The 13,155-nt window shown below is 44.5% G+C and overlaps 1 pseudogene; it reads left to right on the top strand.

The window, feature by feature from the left end:
* The first annotated feature begins 11,516 nt into the window (after positions 1-11,516).
* Positions 11,517-13,155, top strand: part of LOC122679146 — a 193,589-nt pseudogene continuing 191,950 nt past the window's right edge.

Below are 13,155 nucleotides of genomic sequence, written 5' to 3'. Positions count from 1 at the left end.
GAGAGAGGGGTGAGCAGTGATAGTAAAAAGGAGAAAAACGGCTTAAGCTGATTCATGGTCTATCGAAAAAAGTCACCTATTAATGTACTGCTTTTGAATGGCCACTTTAAAAGAGCTTTGCCTTTCTACAGTATTCTTTATTAATAATGACAGTAAAGCTACAAAAACCCAGATCCTTATGTTGATTTTAACAATCACATTTCTTTTGGTGGTGGTCTTCTAAACATGGCTCTAACTTCTGGTAAGAATAAGGTATTTACCATGATATTTTGACTTAAACGCAGTAGAAGACTTATCCTGAAATACGGAGAATCTTTGGCAACTTTAAGGTACCATTTTAATACAAGTGAAGTCTGTGGTGGTGTTTGGTACCTGCAAATTATTTTTTGAATGCGCCTTATTTTTAGAGCAGTTTTAGCGGAGATCTCCGTGTACTCCCACACTGGCAGACCGTGGCTGGGGGTCCCGTTGTCACAGCTGACACACACTTCCTCTCTGAGCCCGGGGTCCACTGCGGGGGGCTCGCTCAGGTCCTGGGGCGGAGGCGCGTGTCTCCGGAATGGTTTGTTCGGAGTGCGTTTCCCTGAGGCCGGCGTCGGGGAGGCGGAGGCGGCCGGACGGCCACACGCGCCCTCTCTCCCGGCGGGCGTGCCCCGCTGCCCCCTCTGCAGAGTCCGGCCAGGACGGCCGCCGCGCTCCGCGGGGCTGTGTGTGCGGGCACCTGCCACGCAGCCTCGTGTGAGACTAGGTGTACAGTTCTATCATGGAATGGTCAGTTAGAAAGACACGTTTATTTTAAACAAAGTAGCTTGGTTGAGTCTAAGGCCAGAGGTGAATGGCTTTAGTGGTGGAGGGGGCTCGTGACACGGCTGCCCTGCGGCCGCCAGCGCTGGGCGTCGGGCGCTCCGCCGCCAGGGAGGCTCTGGGCCGGGGCCGGGGCGCCCTGGAGGCCGGGAAGGGCTGCGGGGCCAGCGTGTCTTCACGGCCTTGCAGGACTTCTGACATCTGTGTTTCGTTTTTTAATGAATGAATTTATTTTAATTGGAAGACGATCCCCGGAGAGTATTGTGGAGGCCTCTGACTTACATCCGCGTGACCCCTCCCTCCTGAACCCCTCCCCACCCGGCCCTGCAGCTTGCCAGGGAGCACCTGCCCTGCGCTCCTTGCGGGTACGTCACACTCCCATGGCTGCTACTGTACCTGTGGCAACACACATGTTCCAGCGCTCTCCTCTCCAGTCGTCCCGCCGTCTCATCCAGCCGTGTCCTAGAGACTGTTCTTACATCTGTGTCTCCTTTGCTGCCCTGTTTGGACATAGGATCGTTGGTACCGCCTTTCTAGATCCCATATATGTGTGTTAATATGCGATATTTGTCTTTCTCTTTCTGATTTACTTCACTCTGTATAATAGGCGCTGGGTTCATCCGCCTCATTAGAACTGACTCAGATGCGTTCCTTTTTATAGCTGAGTAATAGTCCATTGTGTATGTGTACCGCGACTTCCTTATCCATTCATCTGCTGAAGGACATCAGGGTTGCTTCCATGTCCTAGCTATTGTTTGTAAACTATTTGATGATGGCCATTCTGCCCAGTGTGAGATGATACCTCATTGTAGTTTTGATTTGCATTTGACATCTGTTTTTAAAATGAGTGTTGCAGTGGGCAGAAAGTCATGAAAAGGTACTTTAGATTATGGGAAATATGTAGAACATGAATGTTATCAACCAGTACCTCTGTGGGGTTTTATGAGTGATGGCTGGCCCACTGAACGGCTGTCTCCTCTCTCCTGAAAACACAAGGCTCTAGATCACTAGATCACTGTCTGTGGGATCTGTGTGTGTGTGTGTGTGTGTGTGTGTGTGTGTTGGGGGGGGTGGCTTGCACACATGCATGTGCACACACTACTTGTTAATATTTGTAAGTATGTGTGTGTATTCACTTATGATCCCAAGATCTGCTAATTTTTGTAAAGTAATATTTAAGTTATTTTGGAGGCATGGTTTTCTAAGATATTAGTTTTTTTCCCTTTTCTCTAAATAGTTAGTGAAAATGTTGCATTGTTACTGTATTATTTCTTCTCACGAAAGAACAGTATTATTTAAAAAAAATCACTCAAATGCTGAAATGTTTTTTTAGAGTAGAATTTGATGACCAAAGCTTATTGCATGTGTATGATTGCATGTAGAAAAATTACCTTACATCATAGCTACCCTGTGGAAATTGCTTGTTGAATGATTTAGCATATTTGAAGAGATTCATGGTGATCCAGTTCCTTATAGGGAAGATTTCTGTGAAAGATTTCAGGATAAAGTTATGTAGAGAACTTTCCCAATTCAGAAATAAAATTCACTGATTTTGTTTACCTTTTTCTGCTTTATAGTATCAACAAGAGTTACAGGTAGAAAATATATGGAACTAGGTGGATAGATTGCAAAATCCATCTTACATTCATTAAAGATAATACTTGCTTTGAATTCTCTTTTCTTTCAAAAGTATTCCCTAGACTTCTTTTTGTAGAAACAAGTTGTCAAACGGAGAAGAGAACTAGGGCCCAGAGGACACAGAGATTGAAGGAGAATTTAAATTTCTTTATGAAAAGCAATTCACTGTTGCACAAAAGTAAAAAAAAAATTTTTTTAATTAAAATGTTATTCTTTCCTTGATATCATTTAGAATAGAATCTGTGTCCTTGAAAACATCTGAGTTATGAAAGTGGTTTCTGCTCTGCTACTCCTGTTTTGTTGGAAGCCCTTGTTTTGTTTAATGAATCATTATACATATGGTAAGCTCAATGGGTATGTTATAAAATTTGAAGACACTATTATTAATCCACATATTATGTATGTTTATAATGCTCTTTTTTTTTAAGAATTAGAAAACAAAAAAGATTTAGAAAACAGTTGTAAATTGTAAGCCTGTACCAAATTGTTGTCTGTGGCAACAATTTCATAGTGTAGTTTTAATTTAAAAAACAATATCCCCAACTCGGTGGTTTGCCTTAACTTCTACATAGACAGAAGTCTTTTCTAATATCATACTTTAAAAGGGACTTTCAATGATAATTTCTAAAGTTTTTAAAGGATTCTACAACACCCTTACATTGCTTACTAGTAACCAAATACTGAGTTCCTGTAAATTGTAGCAATTTATCACATATGAAATATGATCTTTTTTTTAAAAAGTCAGTTCTTATACATGATGATGAAAGAACTCATTTTCACATCTTTAGAAAACCACCAGGATGGTCATACTGTTTAAACCTTAGCGTAGTCTCAAGTTTCAGTTTATAAAGTCTTTAGTCTCAGAAAGACATAAAACTCTTAAGAGTTGTGCTAGTTTGTTTTCTAAGTGTGCAGAGGACAAGAACTTCCTTCTGATGAGTAAAAGCAGGTGTGACGTAGGTGTTGTGAAACAGAGATCTACCTCCTGGATTAGTGTCCCCCCTTCCGTGATGAGGATGGGAGCAGAAACAGTTGGCTTGCAGGGGAGAGGACACGTGTGGCTGGGATGCAGCGGTCTGTTGGCGCCTCACATCCTGAGCCATTGGGACAGCTGGGGTGTTCCGACAGCCAATTGAGTTAGGTGAGCAAACCATGGTTTTCCATCTTTCCATCTTTTACTCATTTTCCTCAGGCATTAGTTCATAAAGTCAGAAAGATACCATTTACACAAAGATCTTTAATGTGTTTAAGTTCAGCTTCTTAAGTAAATGAGTTAACATGTGGAATAGAATTTCTGAGGAGCATCTGCCAGTTACCGTGTGGTATTGGCTTTGGGATAATTGATATTTGGCTGCTCTGACAGTAATAGGCTACCAGATCAGCTGCTTCTTGAGTCTCTCTTTGGAACATGCTAATAGGGTCATCTCAACAGAGTGGAGGATGCTTATCTTTTAAAGCGTTTATAGTTGGGTGGGGTCTTTTGTTTAAGAGCTGTAATGATATGTGAGTCAACTTAAAAGGAGCACTCAAAGACCTGACTTTATACTAATATTTATACTAATATTATAAATTTTGGTCTAGATATTTAGGACTCAGGGTAAGCTTTTTAAAACATATACATATTTTATAAAATACATCATTATATCTAAACAATACCAAAGTAGTGTTGTATTTAATCCTTTTTTATTAAAGTTTTGGTGAAACAGCATAGATCCATAATAACTTAGAACAGATAGGCTTAAACCTCCCACCTCCCTGTTTTGTCTGTTTTCTTCTTCAGTAACAAACCTCGAGATTGGGCACGCCAGACTGCAGTTTATTTGTGCGTCTGTGCTCCTGTCTCCGCACAGAGGGTTTGCGGTGAGTGATGATAGCCACAGCACCAGCAGCGACAGCATAGTTAGCATTTGTCGGGTGCTCCCTGTGATCTAGGTGCGTGTTTCTTACACCAGCCGTAGGAGGTGGGGACTGCTCTTACCTGTGTTGTGCACTTGAGAAAGTGATGCTTACAGGAATTGAGTAACTTGCCGACATTTAACATTCTGGGAGATGGAGGTAGAATGCTAGCCTCAGAAGTCTAACCTTTGCTCCCAACCTCTACAGAATCAGTAGGGGTAGAGGAACAAGACGGAAACATTGAATATTCATGTCTTCAAGTCCCACAATTCTTGGGACTCAACCATGAATTTGACTCTAAATTTCCTATAGCAAAAGAAAAAAAAAAGTGGGAAGGGTGAATGGGGTTTGGGAGAATACCATTTAAAATCTTTTTCTTAGGACTTAATCCTCAAATAGAGCCCCCTTGTGGGTGCCTCCAAAGGAGACTCACTGGGATCAGATGCTGGAAATGATTTCTTCATAACACTGCCTATAGTATATGGGTGATGGGTTTAATAGGATTTTTTTTTTAATCCCACAACAAACCATAAGGCCAGAATGCCCAAGCATGATCTGGGCAGTGAGATGCCAGAGAGCTCAGCTGGTAGAGAATCTGCCTGCAATGCAGGAGACCCCCCGGTTCAATTCCTAGGTCAGGAAGATCCCCTGGAGAAGGGATAGACTACCCACTCCAGTATTCTTGGGCTTCCCTTGTGGCTCAGGTGGTAAAGAATCGGCCTGCAATGGGGGAGACCGGGCTTTGATCCATGGGTTGGGAAGATCCCCAGGAGAAGGGAAAGGCTACCCACTGGAGTATTCTGGCCTGGAGAATTCCATGGACTGTATAGTCCATAGGGTCACAAAGAGTCAGACATGACTGAGCATGCATGGAGTGGCTTGATCCATTTGTAAGATCTAGCCTACTCCCTCAGAATGGAAGCAGATACTTGCAAACAAAGCAACAGATAAGGGATTAATCTCCAGAATATACAAACAACTCATGCAGCTCAGTATCAAAGAAACACACAACCCAATCAAAAATTGGTGAAAGATCTAAATAGACATTTCTCCAAAGAAGACATGCGTATGGCCAAAAAAACATGGAAAGATGTTCAACATCATTAATTATTGTGTACATGCATGCTCAGTTATGTCCAACTCTTTGAGACCCCATGGATTGTACCTGCCAGGTTCCTCTGTCCATAGAATTTTCCAGGCAAGAATACTGGAGTGGGTTGCCGTTTCCTACTCTGGGGAATCTTCCCAACCCAGGGATTGAACCTGCGTTTCCTGCATTGGCAGATGGATTCTTTACCACTGTGCCAGCTGGGAAGCCCTAATTATTAGAGAAATACAAATCAAAGTACAGTGAGGTATTACCAATTAGAATGACCATCATCAAAAACTCTACAAACGATAAATGCTAGAGAGGGTATGGAGAAAAGAGAACCTTCCTTCACTGTTGGTGGGAATGTAAATTGGTATAGACACTATTGTGAACAGTATGGAGATTCCTTGAAAAGCTAAAATAGAGCTATTACATGATCCCACTCCTGAGCATATAGCCTGAAAAAACTATAATTTGAAAGGATGTATGCTAGCCACATTATTTACAGTAGCTGGGACATGGAAGCAACCTAAATATTTATTGGCTGAGGAAGGGACCAAGAAGAAGTGGTATGCATATACAGTGGAGTGTTACTCAGCCGTAGAAAGGATGGAATAATGCCATTAGCAGTGACGTGGATGGATCTGCAGATTGTGATACAGAGTGAAGTACGTCAGACAGAGAGAAATACCATATAACGTTGCTTATACATGGAGCCTAGAGAATTGGTACAAGTGAACTTACCTGCAAAGCAGAAATAGTCACGGACGTAGGGAACAAACTTCTGGTTCCCGTGCGGAGGAGGGGGTGGGCTGAATCGGGAGGTTGGGATTGACGCACAGACACTGCTGATGCGCTGTGTGAAGTAGGCAAGTGATGAGGACCCGCCACGCAGCCAGGGAACCCTGCCCGGTGCTCCGGGATGACCCGGATGGGAAGGAGGTCTACAGCAGAGGGGACGTGTGTGTGTGTGTGTGTGTGTTACTGACTCACTCTGCTGGGCAAGAGAAAGTAACACAGCGTTGTAAGGCACCTGGAGTTCAGGAAATTTTTTTTTTTTTTTTTTAAATCCGGAATACTGAGAGGAATGACATAGATGGCTGCACATTTGCCACTTAATCCGGGTCTTTGTGTCTACTTCAGAAGCACCAAAGTATACTTTGTGTATACTTCAAATGAGCAGATCCTGGCTGACATCTCTGTTTTGAAAATTGAGAAGGGTAAACAAGAAACGGTGACAGTTGTTCATTTTATTAAGCTCACAATTGAGTGGGTAATTATCCCAGGCAGGGGGACTGTCATGGAAGCCAAGAAGTTGAATTTCCAGTAAGAAAGCGTTTTTTCAGGTCTGTGGAGTGCGCAGAGAAGTGCCAGGTCAGAGAGGACTTTAGTGTCCACTGCGTGGCCACAGGCCCCGGGTGCCTCAGCAGGGGCAGCGTCGGAGGAGTAGTCACCCTCGGTGCTCTGGGCTGGGGAGGAGTGCAGGGCGCAACCGGAGCTCCTTGTGTAGCCTGCGCCCGTGGGTGCATGCAGTCCTGGGGAGGAGAGGCCCGGTTGAAGGACTTTTGTATAAGGAACGGAGGAGGCCTCAGGCCGTTTGCACGTCTAGGGGAGGAAACCAGTGAGGAGGGAGAGGGAAGGTGAAACGCAGAGCCCGACGGGGGTTGCACCTGGGCATCTGGGGCGCGGGTGACGGGGCTTAGAGATGCTGGGGCTCAGGTCGCGGCCGCAAACGGTGGCCAACCGATCAGCCGTCAGAGAGGTGCTCTCCCCCACCACTGCCTGCCCTCCGCTGTCAGGCAGCGCCGCGCACATGCGGATGAGGTCTAGGACAGGGGGGTGAAGGCTGGGGGCCAGTCACGAGTGGTGACCCGCCTGGAAAGGTGACTGGGCCAGCAGCGGCGCTCCCCTGACCCTGGAGATGGAGCTGTCATGGGAGTGGGAGTTAGGCGAGCCAGCGGGGAAGGCGGAATAGGCTGGAGGGCGACGCAGAAGCGGGCACCCTGGTGAAAACCCGCGTGCTTCCTTCCACTCTCCTCCCGGCGGCTGACTCTGCTGTTGCCCTGGGCGGCTCCGGGTGCCCCGGTGCTTCCTCACCCAAGGGGACGCGTGTGCAGGGGGCCGGGAGCCTCCCGAGGAAGCTGCGTGCTCCGCTGGTCTTAGAGGGCGCTGGTGTCGGATGGCCATGCCCGGGAAGCCCACCTAAGGTTGGCAGGGAGAGTTAAAAGTAAAAGACCAAAGGCCTTGGGGCTTAGGGGCCTTGTGTTTTGAAGTAGTCTTTAGTCATTGTAAACAAAAACAGAATAGAAAAATCTCTCAGGATATTATCATGGGATACTATTTTACATTGTGAGCATTTATATTTTTGTTGGTCTTTATTTCTAATCGTGACTGTGATTCCGGGATTATTTCATTATATAAACATCGATAAAGAAAAAGTTAATCATGGTATTAATATTGTTACAGAATAATTTTTTGTATTGACCTAAGGAAGAAATAAAGAAGTTTTGTTCTTTTAAAATTCTTTTCAAAACAAAGCAAAATAAGGCTAAGCTACTTTAAGCGGTTGCAGTGTCCTGGGAAAACAAAAGCTTTGGTGCATATGCTTTTGATAGTAGACACTGTGACCGTATTATGTGCGCTTTCCTAATAATGTCTGATGTTATCAAATTGATTAACTCAACATGGGGACTCATCAGATTTAACTGTGGTTGGCAGCTGTACACTAGAAGAATAGTAATACAGAAGGGGAATGAAATTAGCTTTTTAATCAGCTGCGTTAAATACAGAACTAAAAAATGTATCCAATGTGTTCATTGTTTCACAGCAACGTGTGCGACTGTAGTATTCACAACAGTAGCCTTTCCATTATCCTTCCCAATAAAATCCTGACTGGTATTTTCAAAGATTGGCTACTGCCAAAAGCTGGACGTGCTAATTAGATTTTCATCTGATAATTGATAGTGTGGGTTTCAAGCATTTATGATTTCCTGTGGGCTTCAAAAGTCAGCATTTGTATCCATAGATTATATTTACTGTGTAAACCTCAGACTAGTCAACTCATCTAAGAACTAGAACCTGAACCACTGATGACTCCTCCTCGGAGCAACATAAATATTTCTCTGAGAAATTAGTCATTGCGAAAATAATTATTTTCCTTTTTGCTTTTAAAGATACAAGCATGAAAAGTTAATAAATGATACCTAAGGAGGAGCCCTCAGTTAAGGGGTCAGGGTTGATTCTGACTCTGCCCGTAACTGTAGCTTGAGCCGCGGAGTGCTGTAGACAGTGACTGCCTGCTTTGCGCAGGTCGCTCAGGGCGCTACCGTTCTGACAAGAACAGCAAAGACACCAGCTTCCTTGGAAACACCGTTTGGATGTCCTGAGAATCTCTCTTGAGGGCAACAGTCATTAGTTAAGCTTTAAGGACTAATTTTCAACTGTTGAGAAATAAGCGTGACAAAACTAGCCTGAATCTCTAGATTGTGTAGCATGAAGTGTGTGCAGAGAATTTCCTCTTCCGCTAGGTGTGACACCCAGCTTTTAGTCTGTGTTCTAAAGCTGTTGAGCTAGTAAAAATGTGAGTATTCAGATATTCCCCAGTCAAATGTTATCATCTGGAATTAAGATAACAAAATAGCTGATAAGTGACTGAAAAGATATGCAGATTATGTGGGACAATTTTCACCTCTGGGTTAGAGATCAGTTTTCCAAAAAAAAAAAATACATTAAAGTGTTCTTAGATGCGTTGTATGTTAACACATAATCATGTTAAATGCATGTATGAGGAGTAGTGTATATTAAATTTCTCATGTCGCTTCAGATTTGTAACTTAATTAGTACAGTGTCATGACTAGTTTTAATTCAGAGAGTTAAATATATTTAATTTAGGGGGAAAAAGCAATATTTGTCATTTAAAGAAGATACAGTATCCCCAATAGGTCCCCATTGTGAGAGAATGTAAATTTTACAGGTTTGATAAGTCCCTGAATATGTTCGGTTAGATAGATAACTTACTCAAATGTAATCTTAACTATAATCTTGCAGGTGAGAGAGTATAAATATTTCAGGTTCAAGAGGGATTATTTTGAGGAGTTTTAATTGCCAGTGAGCAGGAGTTTATTGTGATCCATACAGTCAAAGGCTTTGGAACAGTCAATAAAGCAGAAATAGATGTTTTTCTGGAACTCTCTTGATTTTTTGATGATCCAGCAGATGTTGGCAATTTGGTTCCTCTGCCTTTTCTAAAACCAGCTTGAACATCTGGAAGTTCACGGTTCGTGTATTGCCGAAGCCTGGCTTGGAGAATCTTGAGCATTATTTTACTGGCGTGTGAGATGAGTGCAGTTGTGCAGTAGTTTGAGCATTCTTTGGGATTGCCTTTCTTTGGGATTGGAGTGGAAAATTCTGAAAGAGATGGGAATATCAGACCACCTGACCTGCCTCTTGAGAAATCTATATGCAGGTCAGGAAGCAACAGTTAGAACTGGACATAGAACAACAGACTGGCTCCAAATAGGAAAAGGAGTACGTCAAGGCTGTATATTGTCACCTTGCTTATTTAACTTATATGCAGAATACATCATGAGAAACACAGCTGGAAGAAGCACAAGCTGGAATTTAGATTGCCAGGAAAAATATCAATAACCTCAGATATGCAGATGACACCACCCTTATGGCAGAAAGTGAAGAGGAACTAAAGAGCCCCTTGATGAAAGTGAAAGAGGAGGTGAAAAAGTTGGCTTAAAGCTCAACATTCAGAAAACTAAGATCATGGCATCTGGTCCCATCACTTTCATGGGAAATAGATGGGGAAGCAGTGGAAACAGCGGCAGACTTATTTTTTTTGGCTCCAGAATCACTGCAGATGGTGATTGCAGCCATGAAATTAAAAGACGCTGACTCCTTGGAAGGAAAGTTATGACCAACCTAGATAGCATATTAAAAAGCAGAGACAGTACTTTGCCAACAAAGGTCCGTCTAGTCACGGCTGTGGTTTTTCCAGTGGTCATGGGTGGATTTGAGAGTTGGACGGTGAAGAAAGCTGAGCACCTAAGAATTGATGCTTTTGAACTCTGGTGTTGGAAAAGACTCTTGAGAGTTCCTTGGACTGCAAGGAGATCCAACCAGTCCATCCTAAAGGACATACATTAAAATATGTACGTCCTGGGTGTTCATTGTAAGGACTGATGCTGAAGCTGAAACTCCAGTACTTTGCCACCTGATGCGAAGAGTTGACTCATTGGAAAAGACCCTGATGCTGGGAGGGATTGGGGGCAGGAGGAGAAGGGGACGACAAAGGATGAGATGGCTGGATGGCATCACCGACTCAATGGGCATGTGTTTGTGATGGACAGGGAGGCCCGGCCTGCTGCAATTCATGGGATCGCAACGAGTCGGACACGACTGAGTGACTAAACTGACTGACTGAGGTTGGTCATAACTTTCCTTCCAAGGAGTAAGCGTCTTTTAATTTCATGGCTGCAATCACCATCTGCAGTGATTTTGGAGCCCCCCAAAATAAAGTCTGACACTGTTTCCACTGTTTCCCCATCTATTTCCCATGAAGTGATGGGACCACATGCCATGATCTTAGTTTTCTGAATACTGAGCTTTAAGCCAACTTTTTCCCTCTCCTCTTTCACTGTCATCAAGAGGCTTTTTAGTTCCTCTTCACTTTCTGCCATAAGGGTGGTGTCATCTGCATATCTGAGGTTATTGATATTTCTCCCGGCAATCTTGATTCCAGCTTGTGCTTCTTCCAGCCCAGCGTTTCTCATGATGTACTCTACATATAAGTTAAATAAGCAGGGTGACAATATACAGCCTTGACGTACTCCTTTTCCTATTTGGAACCAGTCTGTTGTTCCATGTCCAGTTCTAACTGTTGCTTCCTGACCTGCATACAGGTTTCTCAAGAGGCAGGTCAGGTGGTCTGGTATTCCCATCTCTTTCAGAATTTTCCACAGTTTATTGTGATCCACACAGTCAAAGGCTTTGGCATAGTCAATAAAGCAGAAATAGATGTTTTTCTGGAACTCTCTTAGCCCTGCTGCGTCCAGGGAATGAAACCCACCCTTGGCCCCGCCCCACCATGACGCAGGCGCACGTGACGCGCGCCGGCGCGCGCTGTTTCCGGAAGTCGCCCCCGCGGTCTCTGCCGTGGCTGCCAGCGCTGTCGCCGCGGAACTTCGGGAGTGGAACGGTCGAGGCGGGCCCGGGCGGGGCCGGAGGCCTGGCCACTCCGCAGAATGGAGATAATCAGGAGCAGTGCGTGTCCGCTGTACACCTCCCTGCGTCCTCGGGGCACTTCCTCACCCGGCCTGCTAGGCCCTCACCGCGGCAGGTCTACTTGACCCGGCCTGGGGCAGAGGCCGTCCCCTCAGGGGTTTGCTCCCCTTTTGCGCTTCTTGGGGCCTTGTTCGCCTTTGGCCCGTGCACCCCTCGGGGCTTATATCCCTCCGGTCTGTGCACCCCTTAGGGACTTGTCCTCTCATCCCAGGATCCTTGGCAGCTCCCCTTCCCTCCTTCCCTATCCCCCTAGTAACCCGTGGGCAGAAAGCCAGGCCACCAGTTCTGAGCCTCTTCTCGGTTTCTCCGCAGATTTTCAGAGTAATCTCCACAAAGTGTACCAGGCTATAGAGGAGGCCGACTTCTTCGCCATCGATGGGGAGTTTTCAGGTATCCCTCGCTTGCAAGCTCGAGGCTGGCACCCTGCAATGCATAGCCAAGCCTCCTCCTGCCCGCCACCCCCACCCCCCACCCCCGCGCCCTCCTGACCCCTGGCCTGGGCTTATACCTGCTGGTCGCTCCTCCCTGTTTGAGTTTTCTGGGTCAGGTTGCATGAGTCTCCACGTTTCCTCTTAAACGTTTCAAAAGCACGAAAGAGGTGCGGTGGGTTTCCTGATTGGGTTTGTGGTTGTTCGAACTCTGAGGGTTGCAGATAAGAGACTACGCTTTTGATGCTGCTTAAAAACAGCTGGACAGGTGTGGGACAGCGCTGGAGAGTTAGGGTCAGGCCTTTTTTGATGTGTGGTGAAATACACATAGCATAAAATGTATCCTTTTAACCATTTTTAAGTGGTTTTAAAGTTAAGTGAGACTGTAACACTGGAGTGCCACCATCCCCACTGTCCATCTCCACAGAACTTTTTCATCTTCCAGGACTGAAACTCTACACATTGAACAGTAATTCCCAGCTCCTCCCTCCCCTCTGCCTCTAGCAATCATTGTTTCTGTATCTATGAATTTGACTAGTTTAGACATTTGCTCTAAGAGGGCTCATACAAGATTTGTGCTTTGTGGCTGACTTTAGGGTTGGACTTCTGCAAATAAATGAGGGTATTCCTTTAGGCATTAGTGAACGTGTTCACTGCCTGCCTTGGCGTGGGTGTACACATGTATCTAGTACTTAGATTAGTGTAACTAACAGTTATAATTGCAAGGTTCTTTTTTTTCTTTTGGATCAGAGATATCCAATTTTTGGTAAAGATAGCCGTTTTTGCTACAAGTTGTGCTTGTTTCAAAGACTTCAGCTCTTTCTAAAGGAATCCATGCTGGGCATAACTTTGTTTTTACTGGGCATAATCCATTACTGGATTATAATTGCTTAATTATATACATATAGTTATATAAATAATGGTATAGAATTATAATTACTGAATTATGATCAACCAATTATGTCAGTTTCAAGTGTATAACACTGATTTGGTATTTTTATACATTAT

Source organism: Cervus elaphus, chromosome 21, assembly GCF_910594005.1.
Source record: "Cervus elaphus chromosome 21, mCerEla1.1, whole genome shotgun sequence".
Lineage (NCBI taxonomy): Eukaryota > Metazoa > Chordata > Mammalia > Artiodactyla > Cervidae > Cervus > Cervus elaphus.
The sequence above is the reverse complement of the archived record's forward strand: the minus strand, read 5'-3'. Positions and strand labels throughout refer to the sequence as shown.